Here is a 14840-nt window from a genome sequence, read left to right as displayed (position 1 = left end):
AAATGAAGCAATAAACCACACGGCCCAGTTTGGCAGATGCCAGAGCCCGGCGGTTGAGGAACACTGCACTAGACCACCCAAGGGCCCTTTCGAAGGATGGATCAGACATCCTCAATTCGTTGTTCGCAAGCACCATGGTTCCACCCAAAGCACCCAGAGTGTTCGATGTTCGTGCCCGATTTGGTGCTTGCAAGCACTTGATCAACGTTTCATTTAAACACCTTGTGCAAATTTCATTCAATTATTAAAATCGGCCATATTTCATGCATTCGTACGTCAAACATGACGTAAGAGTGCTCTTCTTTTGTTGATGGGTACAGGCAGTGCTTGTGACTGGGAAAAGGTTAAAGACCTTTAGTCTAGATGGCAAGCTTGTTACCATATTCCAATGGTACTCTTTTGTCAGCTGCCTCCCTTGCGTAATTCACGGTTCATCAGCGGCTTCCCAAGAAGTTTGACAGTTGTTTTCCCCATATAAAAGAACTACTTTAAAGCATAGGTTTTGTGCGCACAAATCTATATTTCAGCTTGCCACGACACTCCTAGGAGCCCCAACACACACTTTTGGAAGCACTGTGGTACTCCTTTAAATTTGGTCTAAAAGTTATGGTGCAACACAATCATTTGCCGCTGTGGTGGTCGAGTGGTTATAGTGACGGACTCGCGATGCGAAGATCCAGGTTCGAACCCCACAGTGGTGGTCGGCTGAAGTTGGTTTTCTGTGGTTCCCAACTTCAAGGCGCAAATGCGAGCCAATCTCCCTGTTAAAAAGTCTTGCCACAGAGAGCAACAGTCCTACAACGATAAATCATTCAATCATAACACTTCACTCATAGTTAGAAAAAAAACTGGTGGCAGATGGCAGCACAACACATAACAAGCATTACAGAGAAACAAAAAACTTCACGTCAGGTTTCACTACACGCACATTCCCGCATGTACCGATTCGTTGGGGGTTCCGCGGGGGGGGGGGGGGTTGTGTGGGCGGGGGCATGTGTGGTGTAGCAGTAGTAGGTAGGGCCTCTAAAAAATGGCTCGGGGATCCATGATGTTCTTAAGTCAGCAACCTCGTTGGGCAATTTGCCTGTTGTGGCGTTGTATTTGTATTTAACATTTCTAACTATTTCATAAATTTATTTAATCCTTGAATTTTAAAATTTATTAAATGCTTCTGAATTATTGCATCAATTCGCGAAACTTTATTTAGCAAATACTGTAATAAACATAAAAGAAAGATAAAATATAACTTTAAATTTCTTTTTGTTAAACACGAATCTTTAAATCGTCAAAATATACAAATATAATTAATGTAGTCATAGAAGTACAATTGTGTTTTGTGACTCAAATGAATTATCTGTCAAAATAATGTTTATTCTTCTATAGGCTTTTACTTAATATGTTAATGGGATTAAATTAAAAAAAAAATTAGAAAATTCATGCTGCACATCCAAAAGAAAGTTTGAAAAATTGTTTGTTACAAAAAAAAAATCAAATTAAATTCAAATGATGTTTTTTTGTAATAAGGCTTAAATTTGTTTTAGGTTATAATCTGAATTTTTTGTGAGTATCGTTTGAATGAATTGAAAATTTGCAAAATTATGATATATTTTCATATATAAACAATATTGCTTGAATCTTTAACATTAGAGATGTCATTCATGGCATTAGAAAACATTTTTTCCCTCAAAAAGTTTTTGACACAGGTACATTAAATTTTTCATGGTCAACAAGGATAGCAGAAACAATAAACAAAATATAATAATTGAAATCTGGGATGATGGTTTTCATTTCAGTATCTAGTTGAATAATTTGAAATAGGAGCGACCCAGTATTATTTCGATGAATTTTGAGTTGGGAGCCAGAATAAATATATTAATGGTCAAAAAACCATTATTTTTTTTGCCGTCTTTTAATTCATATATTTAGAAGAAATTAAAAATAAAATTTATTTGGGTAACTGCTGTGCCTCTGGTTCAAAAATACGTCAAAAAAATTTTACTTTTTCGCAAGAAAAATTCCACAAAAACAAAGTCAACATATTTTTTTGCATATAAATTTCAAATGTAAGTGTATGAATTATTTTTATTCATATTCTGTATGTTTTTGTGAACATTTTAGTGAAAATTTCACTTGAATATATTGAAAGTTGAAAAAGTTATATATTTTCTAAAATAATGCCACTTAAAAATCAAGCCTCGGAAAAGTCATCTTCGTCATTTTTTGATAAATTTAAAAATATTTTTCTCACAAAGTTTTGTATAATAATACAGCTGCCTATGGCGCTGTAATATGCAGTTTCAACCAGAACTTCTAGACTTTGACCCCAATAACTTTGAAGCACGGGAGCATGGTTGGCACCACCAACCCTCCTGCTCAACTATCCCCAATCAAATTTTGATTGACAGCCATGATAAAAAACTAGCAAACACCCACATATACACAGATAGCTCCATAACCGATGAAGGCGTCGGGGCAGCCTATTGTGTATATGTTACGGTAAAAGTCCGAAAAGTGGTAAAACCTAGGTTTTACCAAGTCGAGTTGGTAAAAGCCCGAAATACACTTAAAAACGTATACATTTCGGAAGCTGACATTTAGTAACTGTCATGAAAATTAGTAAAATTGTGAATTTTCTAATTTTCATAAATTTGAAAGCTTGTCATTTATCAATCATAACGATCCTGATGCTAATCAAGATCGTAATTAACTAATTAGTCATTCAAATTAGTGAAAATTACTAAAAAATTGTGAATTTACAAATTTTTATAAATTTGCAATCAAAACAATACTGATGCTAATAAAGATTGTAATTAATTAACTAATTAGTGATTCAAATTACTAAAAAAATTGTGAATTCACTAATTTTCACAAATTTGAAAGCTATTTATTAATCACAACAATCTTGATGCTAATTAAGATCATAATTAACTAATTAGTGATTCAAATTAGTGAAAATTACTAAGATTGCAAATTTACTCATTTTCATAAATTTGAAAGCTTGTCATTTATCAATCACAATGATCCCGATTCTGATATTGTAATTAATTAACTAATTAGTGATTCAAATGAGTGAAAATTACTAAAAAATTACGAATTCACTAATTTTCATAAATTTGAAAGCTTTTTATTTATCAATCACAACGATCCTGGTGCTTATTAAATCATAATTAATGAACTAATTATTCAAGTTCATGGATTTTTCTAATTTCCCGCACGCCATCGAGTGCCACATTTCGGGCTTTTTTCACCTCGACAATAACCAAAACCAATTGGAAAATTTTGGAGAATATGTTACTATACAGTTGTGATATCAATCGTAATAACTATAATTTACAAATTCTGAAAATGATTATGATTCTCTTGGCAAATTCATTGAATTTAATTCATAGTAATTTTGGCAGCTAATGTTTTTCGAAATAGCCAAAAATCTTATTCCCATTAATTATCTTTAAACGAATTTCCAATCCAAAAATTGGTTCAAAGAATTATTCTCTAAATCATTATCATTCCTTAAACAGCGTGGGTTCCAAGCGCAGTGGGTAGGAGTTGTTCCATTTTATTTTATGCAATTTTTGGAACTGATAGAAATCCTGTGTGATAAAAAAAAGAGTCGGTCAGATTCAATATCAAAACTACTTGTCTGAACTATCCTGTGTGTATCAATACATTTTTTTACTCTTTTTTTTTTTTACAAAAAAGGAAGCAGACAGTGTTATCTACTCTACGGGAAGTTTTTTGAAGCTCTTTTAAAGTGTGCTTTCTTCTAAATATTTTGAAAGGCCTCATATGAGTCCTTATCTTATTAGCACTGCCCCCCTTCGTGCAGTGGCTCAAACTTATCCACCGCCGGGACGTCGTGAGACAGTTTAGTTTTATTCGAGGGTGATGTTACTTTCTGCTATTCATACAAAGTTTTTTTAACAGCTGGCTGGTACAAAGATATATGTAAATTCATCTGCCCTTGCGGGGAATCGAACCCACGTCCTTTCACTTTCCAGGTGAACGCCCTGGACCACTAGACTACAAAGGCAACGACTATCTATATCTTTCCTTGGAGCTCATGTGCACTGAACGGGACCGTACATGGACGGTCGGACCTAACTCAGGCCAAAGCTTGCAACTGATGACCCTGCCACCAGATGGCGACTTATCCGAGGATGATGTCGCTCTCCACTATCCATACCTTCTAAAGCAGGTGGTGCTCTAGAAGGTGTTGCCACTATCTATACGAAGGTTTTTTAACAGCTGCCTGATGCTAAGATAAATCCAGGAAAGAAAATTCAACTGGTCTTGCTGGGAACCAACCAACTTCCTCTCACTTGCCGGGTGAGCATACTAGACTACAAAGTCACAGATTCCTCTTTCCTTGCAGCTCTTGTGTGCTGAACACAACCGTACATGGACGGCCAGACCTAACCACGACCTCCTATATAACCGGCCTTTGCGTAGCGTTGTGACGTCATTGGAAGTAGTGCTAAACCTTCACCTCCTTAAGCCTAACGATCTGATCAGATACGGCGACGATATTTTTTGAAGTTTTTTTCTCCCTGAAGAATTAGAATCACGTAACCAGTCAGAAAATTTTCTTAAAAGACATCAATATTTTTCAACAATAAACACATTAGACTCATTTTAAAAAAATTTGTTTGCCCTTTCCCATCAGTTATGCACTGCACTATTCACTTTTTTTTTTCCAATTAAACAATGATTTCATAGACAATGATTTCTTCACACACACATTGTAGAGAGTCATATTAATTTCTTTGTTTTTTTCAAACAGAAAAAAAAAATTATCATTCTGTACAGATATTTCTATAAGTATGAGACTTTTTAAAAAAAAAATTGAGTGTTCCTAAAATTCAACCTTTGCAGAAATATCTTGAAAACTTTGATTTTTGAACAGATAAATGAGAAAAAAAAAAAGCCTTGTATATTTTTTACTTCTAAATATTATTTGATAGCAATAAAAGACACCATAATAATGTCAAATTGGAAAAGTTTATTCACATGTTTCGAAAAATATTGACACAACTTTATTTTACATGAATATAACATCCTTTCATTGATGTAGGAAAAACAAATCTGTCCACACATGTAATAAATTGAAAAATACACATTTGATAAATGATTTCAATAATTTGATTTTTCAATGATTTTCAGTAATTTCAAATATATTTTGATTTCAAAAATACGGAAATTTGATTTTAATGTAAGTTGGTGGTTATGAGTGAACAGTACAGTTAAAAATATATTTTTTGTGATCATCTGTGGCGTGTACCACAAGTAACATACTATGGAACCCCAATAACTTGAAACCCAAAGACTATCGAAAAATAATTATGTTGATGTAAGCAGATGTCAAGTTAGCAAATTTTATTTAATTTTCCTTTAAACAATTTTTAAATTTTTTTTTATATATGTATATTGTTGAACAATTCTAGATATCATTCACAGATTCATAAAAACAAATGTTCTTATCTATAATTTCCCACGAAAAGTTTTCATATTGGGAATAATCTCAAATTTTAGGTGGAAAAGGGGCATATATTTTGATTGTTGGAAGATGTTATTTGTGAATGAGCATATTGCAATGGACCAAAAACAGATGAATTTCCTCCGCTCATTTAAAACACATCAATTTAGTTTTCTCGTGTCTTCTCTCACACTCAAAAATTTCAAAAATCATTCACACCTGTGGCTTTCATATTCAACGGGTTGAGTTTTCAGGTTCCAAACAGAGAAATAACGGGAAGTAACCTTACTGAAAGGAGTAGAGAGAATTTGATGTATATTAATCAACAAATAGCAGAAACAATGAAAAATACAATTTTCCTCACACGAGAGTAATGTCGCAAAATTTTGTGAACTGATCAATGCATGGGCAATTTCTCAGTACGAGTTATGGTAATGCAGTTTAAATCATAGTCAACTTAAGTGGGATATGGTACTCATGTGTCAAGTTGAAATATTTTCCCCAATGAATCGAATATCGTGGCAACCATGTAAATAATAAAAGGAGAGTTATCGAGGTTGCACTGTATTATAATTTAAAACTTCAAAATACTTATTTTGAGATACATAAAAAAAGGTAATGAATAAATTTGGAGGTTGACGTCTCCTTTCCAAATCACAGTAATGTTACATGAAGACATGTTCGCATTTAACGATTATGCTTTTATCATTTTTATGTTATAGCAGGCTGTTTCGAATTATACCTGCACCATATTTAAAAAAAACCCTTCGTGGAAAGTATGAACAAGTAATAATTATTTGCCCAATAGGCATAATTGAAAAAGAAACCAACGATGATAAAGGCAAAGTTATGATTCAAGCAAAAGCAGCAGTAGGAGAGTGTCACGATTTTTCTTACTCTGAAACAGAGTTCCTCACTCAAAATTTGAAAATTTTCAAAACCCATTAGAAATTCATGGCTTTTCCTTATTCTTTATCGTTGGTGACCTCTTCGAATATTTAGAAAGTTTTGCATTTTTCTATTACCTTTCACTTGGCTTTTTTTAATTTTTGTTTCAAATTCATCACAAGTCATTTTTTTTATAGAAAGTATTTGAGAATGCATCAGTAATAAAACATACACTCATATACGTGACCTTATAGTGTTATCCATAAATGTTTTTCACATCTTTCTGATAGAAAAATTTCCCTTTCAATCAATAAATTGCATGTTATTTCATGTGCTATTCTTACACGACATGGAGTTAATTGATGTTAGTGGTGATTAAGGATATGCTACATACCTTCCAAATTACCTCTACTAGCAGAAACATTTAAATCGTTGTCACTAGCAACAGATGATTTCATCATCTTTGGATTGAGAATCTACCATATGAAGAAACGGGTGTGGGTCATAATCCCGACAGACGAAATCCCGACAAGTCACAATCCCGACAGACGAAATCCCGACAGGTCAAAATCCCGACAGGGTCGAAATCCCGACAAGTCAAAATCCCGACACGGTCAGAATCCCGACAGGGTCGAAATCCCGACAGGTCAAAATCCCGAAAAGTCGAAATCCCGACAGGGTCAAATTCCCGACACGGTCAAAATCCCGACACGGTCGAATTTAAAAATTCAATTTCGCCGTATAATCGCCGCACTTCGCGATTTCTGTCGGGATTTGAATTTCTTACGGCAAGGGGCGTTGGGGCGCCGATGAGAATGATAAATTGCGATCAAATAAATTTTTTAAATTTTAATTTCGCCGTATAAGCCGCACTTCGCGATTTCTGTCGGGATTTGAATTTCTTACGGCAAGGGGCGTTGGGGTGACGATGAGAATGATAAATTGCGATGAAATAAATTTTTCAAATTTTAATTTCGCCGTATAAGCCGCACTTCGCGATTTCTGTCGGGATTTGAATTTCTTACGGCAAGGGGCGTTGGGGTGACGATGAGAATGATAAATTGCGATGAAATAAATTTTTCAAATTTTAATTTCGCCGTATAAGCCGCACTTCGCGATTTCTGTCGGGATTTGAATTTCTTACGGCAAGGGGCGTTGGGGTGACGATGAGAATGATAAATTGCGATGAAATAAATTTTTCAAATTTTAATTTCGCCGTATAAGCCGCACTTCGCGATTTCTGTCGGGATTTGAATTTCTTGCGGCAAGGGGCGTTGGGGTGACGATGAGAATGATAAATTGCGATGAAATAAATTTTTCAAATTTTAATTTCGCCGTATAAGCCGCACTTCGCGATTTCTGTCGGGATTTGAATTTCTTGCGGCAAGGGGCCTTGGGGTGACGATGAGAATGATAAATTGCGATGAAATAAATTTTTCAAATTTTAATTTCGCCGTATAAGCCGCACTTCGCGATTTCTGTCGGGATTTGAATTTCTTACGGCAAGGGGCGTTGGGGTGACGATGAGAATGATAAATTGCGATGAAATAAATTTTTCAAATTTTAATTTCGCCGTATAAGCCGCACTTCGCGATTTCTGTCGGGATTTGAATTTCTTGCGGCAAGGGGCGTTGGGGTGACGATGAGAATGATAAATTGCTATCAAATAAATTTTAAAATTTCAATTTCGCCGTATAAGCCGCACTTCGCGATTTTTGTCGGGATTTGAATTTCTCGCGATGAAGGGCGTTGGGGTGACGATGAGAATGATAAATTGCTATCAAATAAATTTTCAAATTTTAATTTCGCCGTATAAGCCGCACTTCGCGATTTCTGTCGGGATTTGACTTTCTCGCGATTAAGGGCGTTGGGGCGACGATGAGAATGATGAATTGCGATCAAATAAAATTTTCAAATTTTAATTTTGTCGCATAAGCCGCACGTCGTGATTTCTGTCGGGATTTGAATTTCTCTCGGCGAGGGGCGTTGGGGCGACGATGAGAATAGTGAATTGCGATCAAATAAATTTTCAAATTTTAATTTCGCCGTATAAGCCGCACTTCGTGATTTCTGTCGGGATTTGACTTTCTCGCGATTAAGGGCGTTGGGGCGACGATGAGAATGATGAATTGCTATCAAATAAATTTTCTAACTTTAATTTCGCCGTATAAGCCGCACTTCGCGATTTCTGTCGGGATTTCCGTTTGTCGCTGCAAGTGGTTTGTGGCGCATACCATGATCAATGGAGATCAATAATTTGGAAATTCATTTACTTTTCCAACTTGGCGAAAAGCAAAGGATTCAGGGTTGCCTTTTTCTGGCATTTATCGATTTTTCTATCCTCCACAAACACTGCTGTTCCTTATTATTTTCTTTGAGAATTTTTCGAAATTCTTTCTCGCTCAAGTTTCAAATAGACTTAAAATGTCAAATGATATTGCACAAAGTTAGACCGTTTCATGAAGATCTTAATTTAAAATTTTCAAGGTTTTCGAAAGCAATGTAATAGTAGAGAAATATTTTTATTCATATGTATAAAATTACATGTCTTGACAGCTTAATTCACTGATTCATCGCCGAGCCGCAACCACTGAAGGTCAGGCCCGTATCTAGAAATTCCATGCGGGGGGGGGGGGGGGGGGACAAGGTGGTCAAATAATATATTTGGCCATGTTTTACCTTATTTCAATCATTTTCTCTCATTTCGAAGGGACCGGATCCCCAATTCCCCCCTTCTCACTACGAAGCTATAAACATAAAATTCTGTCAATAGTTTTATTTTATACTGTTGAGACTCCCAAAAAAATTTCTTAAAATTCTATCTCTAAGTTGGTCTTAAGGCTTTGAAGAGAGTATGCAAATTGTGTGGTAGTGTAGTTGCATACAGGGTGTCCTTTAAGAGTTAGTACGGCCATTGTCTTCTCAACCATCCGTGGTAGAGATGATTTCAGTTTGAAAAAATGCTCAAAAGGCGTTCAAAAATTACCCTGTACCAGTTTTGAGAGTGAAAACACAGTGTGTAACAAAATAAAAAAATATAAATTTTTAAAACTTCTAATTATAAAGTGACTGCACCGTATCTCCTGAGACCAACAAAAAAAATCTAAGTTGATAAGTACAATGTTCGCCGAGATATTTGAATTCAAAATTCGAAGGAAAGGTGGAAAGGACAGCATAAATTTGGGGAAGGAGCGTTGTCGATTAGTTTTTGCTGTCTTTTCATAACTTTTCTCCAGTTTTCGAATTCAAATATCTTAGCGAATATTGCACTGAGAAACATGCAATTTTTCTGTTGGCATCAGGAGAGACAATGCAACAACTTTCAAATTGGAAGTTAAAGGACGGGAAATCAAAGAAAAATTTAGATTTTTTTGTTTTGAGCCACACACACTGTATTTTCCGAGGATGATATCACTTTCCGCTATCTATACGAAGGTTTCAACGGTTGGCTGATGCGAGATGAAGTTAGGAAGGAAAAATTCACCTGTGCTCTTGCTAGGAATCAAACCCACGTTCTCGAGCTTTCTGGGTGAGCCCACTAGACTACAAAGGCAAAGAATATCAATTTTTCCTTGGAACTTGTATGCGATGAACGGTCGGACCTAACTCAGGCCTCTGGAATCACGAAGTGCGGCTTATACGGCGAAATTAAAATTTGAAAATTTATTTGATCACAATTTATCATTCTCATCGGCGCCCCCACGCCCCTCACCGCAAGAAATTCAAATCCCGAACCACGGCTTATACGGCAAAATTAAAATTTGAAAAATTTATTTCATCGCAATTTATCATTCTCATCGGCGCCCCAACGTCCCTCGTCGCGAGAAATTCAAATCCCGACAGAAATCGCGAAGTGCGGCTTATACGGCGAAATTAAAATTTGAAAAATTTATTTCATCGCAATTTATCATTCTCATCGTCACCCCAACGGCCTTCATCGCGAGAAATTCAAATCCCGACAGAAATCGCGAAGTGCGGCTTATACGGCGAAATTAAAATTTGAAAAATTTATTTCATCGCAATTTATCATTCTCATCGTCACCCCAACGCCCCTTGCCGTAAGAAATTCAAATCCCGACAGAAATCGCGAAGTGCGGCTTATACGGCGAAATTAAAATTTGAAAAATTTATTTGATCGCAATTTATCATTCTCATCGGCGCCCGCACGCCCCTCACCGCGAGAAATTCAAATCCCGACAGAAATCACGAAGTGCGGCTTATACGGCGAAATTGAATTTTTAAATTGGACAGTGTCGGGATTTCGACCGTGTCGGGATTTTGACCCTGTCGGGATTTCGACCCTGTCGGGATTTTGACCTGTCGGGATTTCGTCTGTCGGGATTGTGACTTGTCGGGATTTCGTCTGTCGGGATTGTGAACGGAACCCTGAAGAAACATACTACAATCTTTGTTATTTACTAGTGTCCAATAATCTCAAATATCAAGGAAGTTCATTATATTAAATACTATATAAGCTTGTTGTTTACACATTTCAAATACTCCTACCGGTTTCATTTTCTTTTTCTCTTTGGCTTGTTTTGAAGTGTGGAACGGTGAAACACAAGAGTCCCAGTGTACAAAAACACATGGAAGAACCATCTGAATTTACCATAAGTAAAAAAATTTGTGACCTGTCTCGATGGATATGAAAGAGCAACACTCCCTGGCAACCTAGCAATCACGAACATACTCCTGCCCTGTAATAATTGTTGTAATTATACGTGCAAAGTTACAAAGGAACCTAATTCTTAAGTCTGCTTCTAAAGGCTTTTGGAAGTCTTCATAGTGTGACTACACAACTATCTCTGGCAGATTGGCAGAAGTCGAGCAAACTGTCAGAGTATAACACTTGATCTTTGAAAGGCATCACCGATGGTCAAAGTGATTCAACAGTGGTACATCATTGAGATAGTTTCTTGAGACCTTACTGTATATGTAGATTTACTGATCAGGAAGCTTGTTGAATTCGTTGATGGAGAATAGATGTCGTTGGATCACGACCGTGATTAGTGCTGAGCAGATATGAAATCAGGAACGCTTCCTCAGGGTTCATAAATAGCTTGTTGAGAATCTGGCTTGAAATGTGGTTTACATACATGTAAGATGAGAGAAAAGAGCCCTTATAAAAATTTATGGCGTTAAATCAGTTTATTTTGAAAATAATATAATTTTATTATGATTACAAATTTTTTTCTCCCTCTACTATCACAAGATTTCCCACTTGTAGGTACATCTTGAAACAATAAGTTTTCTAAAAAATATTTTTGAAAATATCTAAGCATAAAAAATTAAAACTGTTTCATAATATTCACAATGTTGAAAGTATACGACAAATTTTCATAATGATTAAGTTCTTTTAAAAAAATTGAAAATTAAGAAAGGAAAAAAAATTCCCAAGGTGAACAATTCTCCTTTAATGCATGCCTAATTTTCATTGAGTTCATTGCCAGTAAGAAATTGAACTAATGATAACTCTTTAAAATTATGTAAAGATAAAATAAGAAAATATTTTCAAATGGACAAAAAATTGAGTAATATGTGAAACATGTAATCTAAACACAAATGCTGTACCTCATCTGTTCAATTTTGAACAATGATCAGTTTTTAATTATTGGAGTTAGATTAATAAAACAACAACAGAAAAAAATTTAAATAAACTTTCATTTGTATCAAAGTTTGTTGTTACGGAAAAAAAATATATACCACATTGATATATATTATATCATAAAAAAATCAGTGATTTTGCACTTTCGACATGGAATAGCCTTCAACATTATCATAAAACTAGTGGACTAATGCTCTTATAACCAGAAAAAAATCAAGAAAATTTTATTAAATAATACAAGAACGTTCTTACCTTACTATTGCTGGTAATTTTGAAAACCTTTCGATGGCATGCTATTTCTCGGCATCTGAGCACAGCGACTTTTCGGATCATTCCTTCAATTTAATTTATAATTCGGCACGACTATCGTGAATGGCATCAGAAATATATAAAAATACAAATTCGAAAAAACTGAGAGTTAAAATAAAATTATAAAAACACGTGCGAAGCAGAGATGAAGAACAATTAAACAAACACGTTCAATCGTGCTTCGCTGAATAGGGTCATGGAGGAACGATAGCACTACTCTTACTGACGTCACAGCATTCCTGATCACGTGTGCAGAGGCAGGTTATCTAGGTGGTCGTGACATAACATGGACTGCTGTCAAAACTTTCGTAGCAGAGAGTGACATCATTTTCGGATAAATTTCCATCTGGTGGCAGTGTTAGAAATTGTGAGCTTTGGCCTGACTTAGGTCTGGCTGTTCATGTACGGCCCCATTCAGCGCACACACAAGCTCTAAGCAAAGAAGGATTCGTTGGCTTTGTGGCCTAGTACGCTAACCCGGCAAGTGAGAGGACGTGGGTCCCCGCAAGGGAACTTGAATTTTCTTTCCTGGATTTATCTTCCAGCTGTCAAAACCCTTGTAGTAATAGTGGCGAGAAACATCATCAAATCATCGGTAAACATCATCGGCTATATAATCAAAGCCTTTGCAAGTAGGAAAATGAAAGCGTTAGCGAGAGGGGGGAAAACTAAAACCATTCAAGTGCTTCAGGGCCTCCAAACATCTTAATCCGGCCCTATTAAGGCCCTACACACGCTCAGCTAGATGCTGTTTTATTAATCTTCTCTTTCCCTCTTAGAATGTGCCAGTCTTAAATGGATGGACTTGAATTCTGTTTGGGACATTTTTGCAGTGGAACTGGGAGGTATGAGTAGTGCGACCTACTTGGGACCGTCCTGTATTTCCCGGAACATTCCCGTATTTTCACGTAACTTTTGCTATGCCGACTTTTTCGTAAAAATGTTCCGGTTTGATGATGATAACGACTAGAAATAAGAAAATTCATCTCACATATTTGTCAGCATTTTATCATAACTTTTTAGCATTCAGTAAAAGAGTTTGCAAAGATGTCACAGTTTTTATTCAGCAAACAACTCAAAAAGATAGAAACAAATCTTTTTGATTTCATCGATAACTGCTTCCATAATGATAGCTTGTCTACGGATTTGAAATAATATCAAAAACAAGCACAATACCTCTTTCGTTTGCAACTTCACATTCACATGCGAATCTAATTTTTCCATAACGAACAATATAAAAAATAAAAACTTATCACAGGTGGAGTTCCCTTGATGAATACACTCGAATACCCTTTCTCTTTCAAAAGTTGTTTTCCAAGCATTTCCATAAATTTTGAAACTAATATTTTTTTGGCGGACCACAGCAAAAAGCTTTGAAGGCCACATGTGGCCAGTGGGCCATGTGTTGAAAACACCTTAGCTAAAGCCTCCGAAGAACACATGAAAGAAAAAATTAACAAGTGGACAGCATAAGTGAGCGTAAACATTCCAAAAGTGACTGTTGGGGCCTAGGAACCATTGTCGCTCGACGTTAAGAGTTAAGGTGTGCACCGAGCACCTTAACTCGCACCTTAACAAACTTTTAAAGTAGCCTACGGTTCAATCCCGGTCCTGTTTGGTATATGTGCAAAATTTGGCGACGATCGGCTTCCGGCACAACTTACTAGGTAGTAAATAAAAAGTACTCATGGCGATAGACCTGAGTTGCGCTCAGTTCAAAAATATATCTGTCTCAATATTAGAAAGGATTCGCTTTACTCTCTACCAACCACACCATAGAAGTTTTCACATCACACGAAGGAGATTAAAGTACCGCATGCATACTCCCTTGAAAACGACTTAAAGATTTCAGGAGCAGCTGATACAGATTACCTATCAAAATCAGCTACAGCAGCATGCTACAAGACTGTTGGAATTAATAAACATCAACTGCAAGACTATCTTAGATTGTAAAAACAACCCACTCATAGCCAAAGGGTATCAAATGGTGGACGGAGGATCTCAAACGTCAAAAAAAGGCAAGTACGGGCCATCGAGAGAAAACTAAACAGTATGAAGAAGACTGGACAGGATATCCGTGACACTACGGCCCCCTTTCGAAGGGCTTGAGCACTTTTCAAACGAGAAGTAACACAAACCAAATCCAGCTCCTGGAATAGGCTCTGCACGCAAACTACTACGGCGTATGCATGCCCTATAAGGCAGTATTTCGGCCCAGGTGAACGCAGATGCAACTTCCAGTGCAGTTCAGCTCACACCAAAAGATATAGCAGAGCAACATCTAGCAAGCCCTTTTCCAGAAGTGTGTACATCAATACCGATCCAAAACGACCATCTGGACAGCCCTCTTGCATAGCCACTATTTGAGGAACATGAGATCTTTTGAATAATACAGGGTGATTCAGAAAAGATGGGAAAAGCTTTAAGAGATTCACTAAGAGTTATAGGCAAAAAAAATTAAAAAGTATTTTACTTCCAGTTCTTATGGAACGCACTTAAAAGATTTCAGTCACAATTCGACAGCCGATAATTTAAATAATTCGTCCCATTACGTTGACCTCCAAT

At 36.2% G+C, this 14840-nt stretch overlaps 1 protein-coding gene and 1 non-coding gene across 7 annotated transcripts in view; both read right to left on the bottom strand.

Moving 5' to 3' along the window:
* The window catches only part of BORCS7 (BLOC-1 related complex subunit 7), a 70744-nt gene that overhangs the window by 40848 nt on the left and 15056 nt on the right, over positions 1 to 14840 (bottom strand). The window lies entirely within an intron of this gene.
* Positions 3957 to 4030, bottom strand: TRNAS-GGA (transfer RNA serine (anticodon GGA)). The gene has a single exon. It is a non-coding gene; the product is annotated as a tRNA-Ser (tRNA).

Source organism: Pholcus phalangioides, unplaced genomic scaffold, assembly GCF_987345545.1.
Source record: "Pholcus phalangioides strain wild (caught in Gottingen) unplaced genomic scaffold, Ppha-v1.0 ptg000015l_1, whole genome shotgun sequence".
In the NCBI taxonomy this organism is placed as follows: domain Eukaryota; kingdom Metazoa; phylum Arthropoda; class Arachnida; order Araneae; family Pholcidae; genus Pholcus; species Pholcus phalangioides.
Note: the sequence above shows the minus strand (reverse complement) of the source record. Positions and strands in the feature narration are given on the sequence as shown.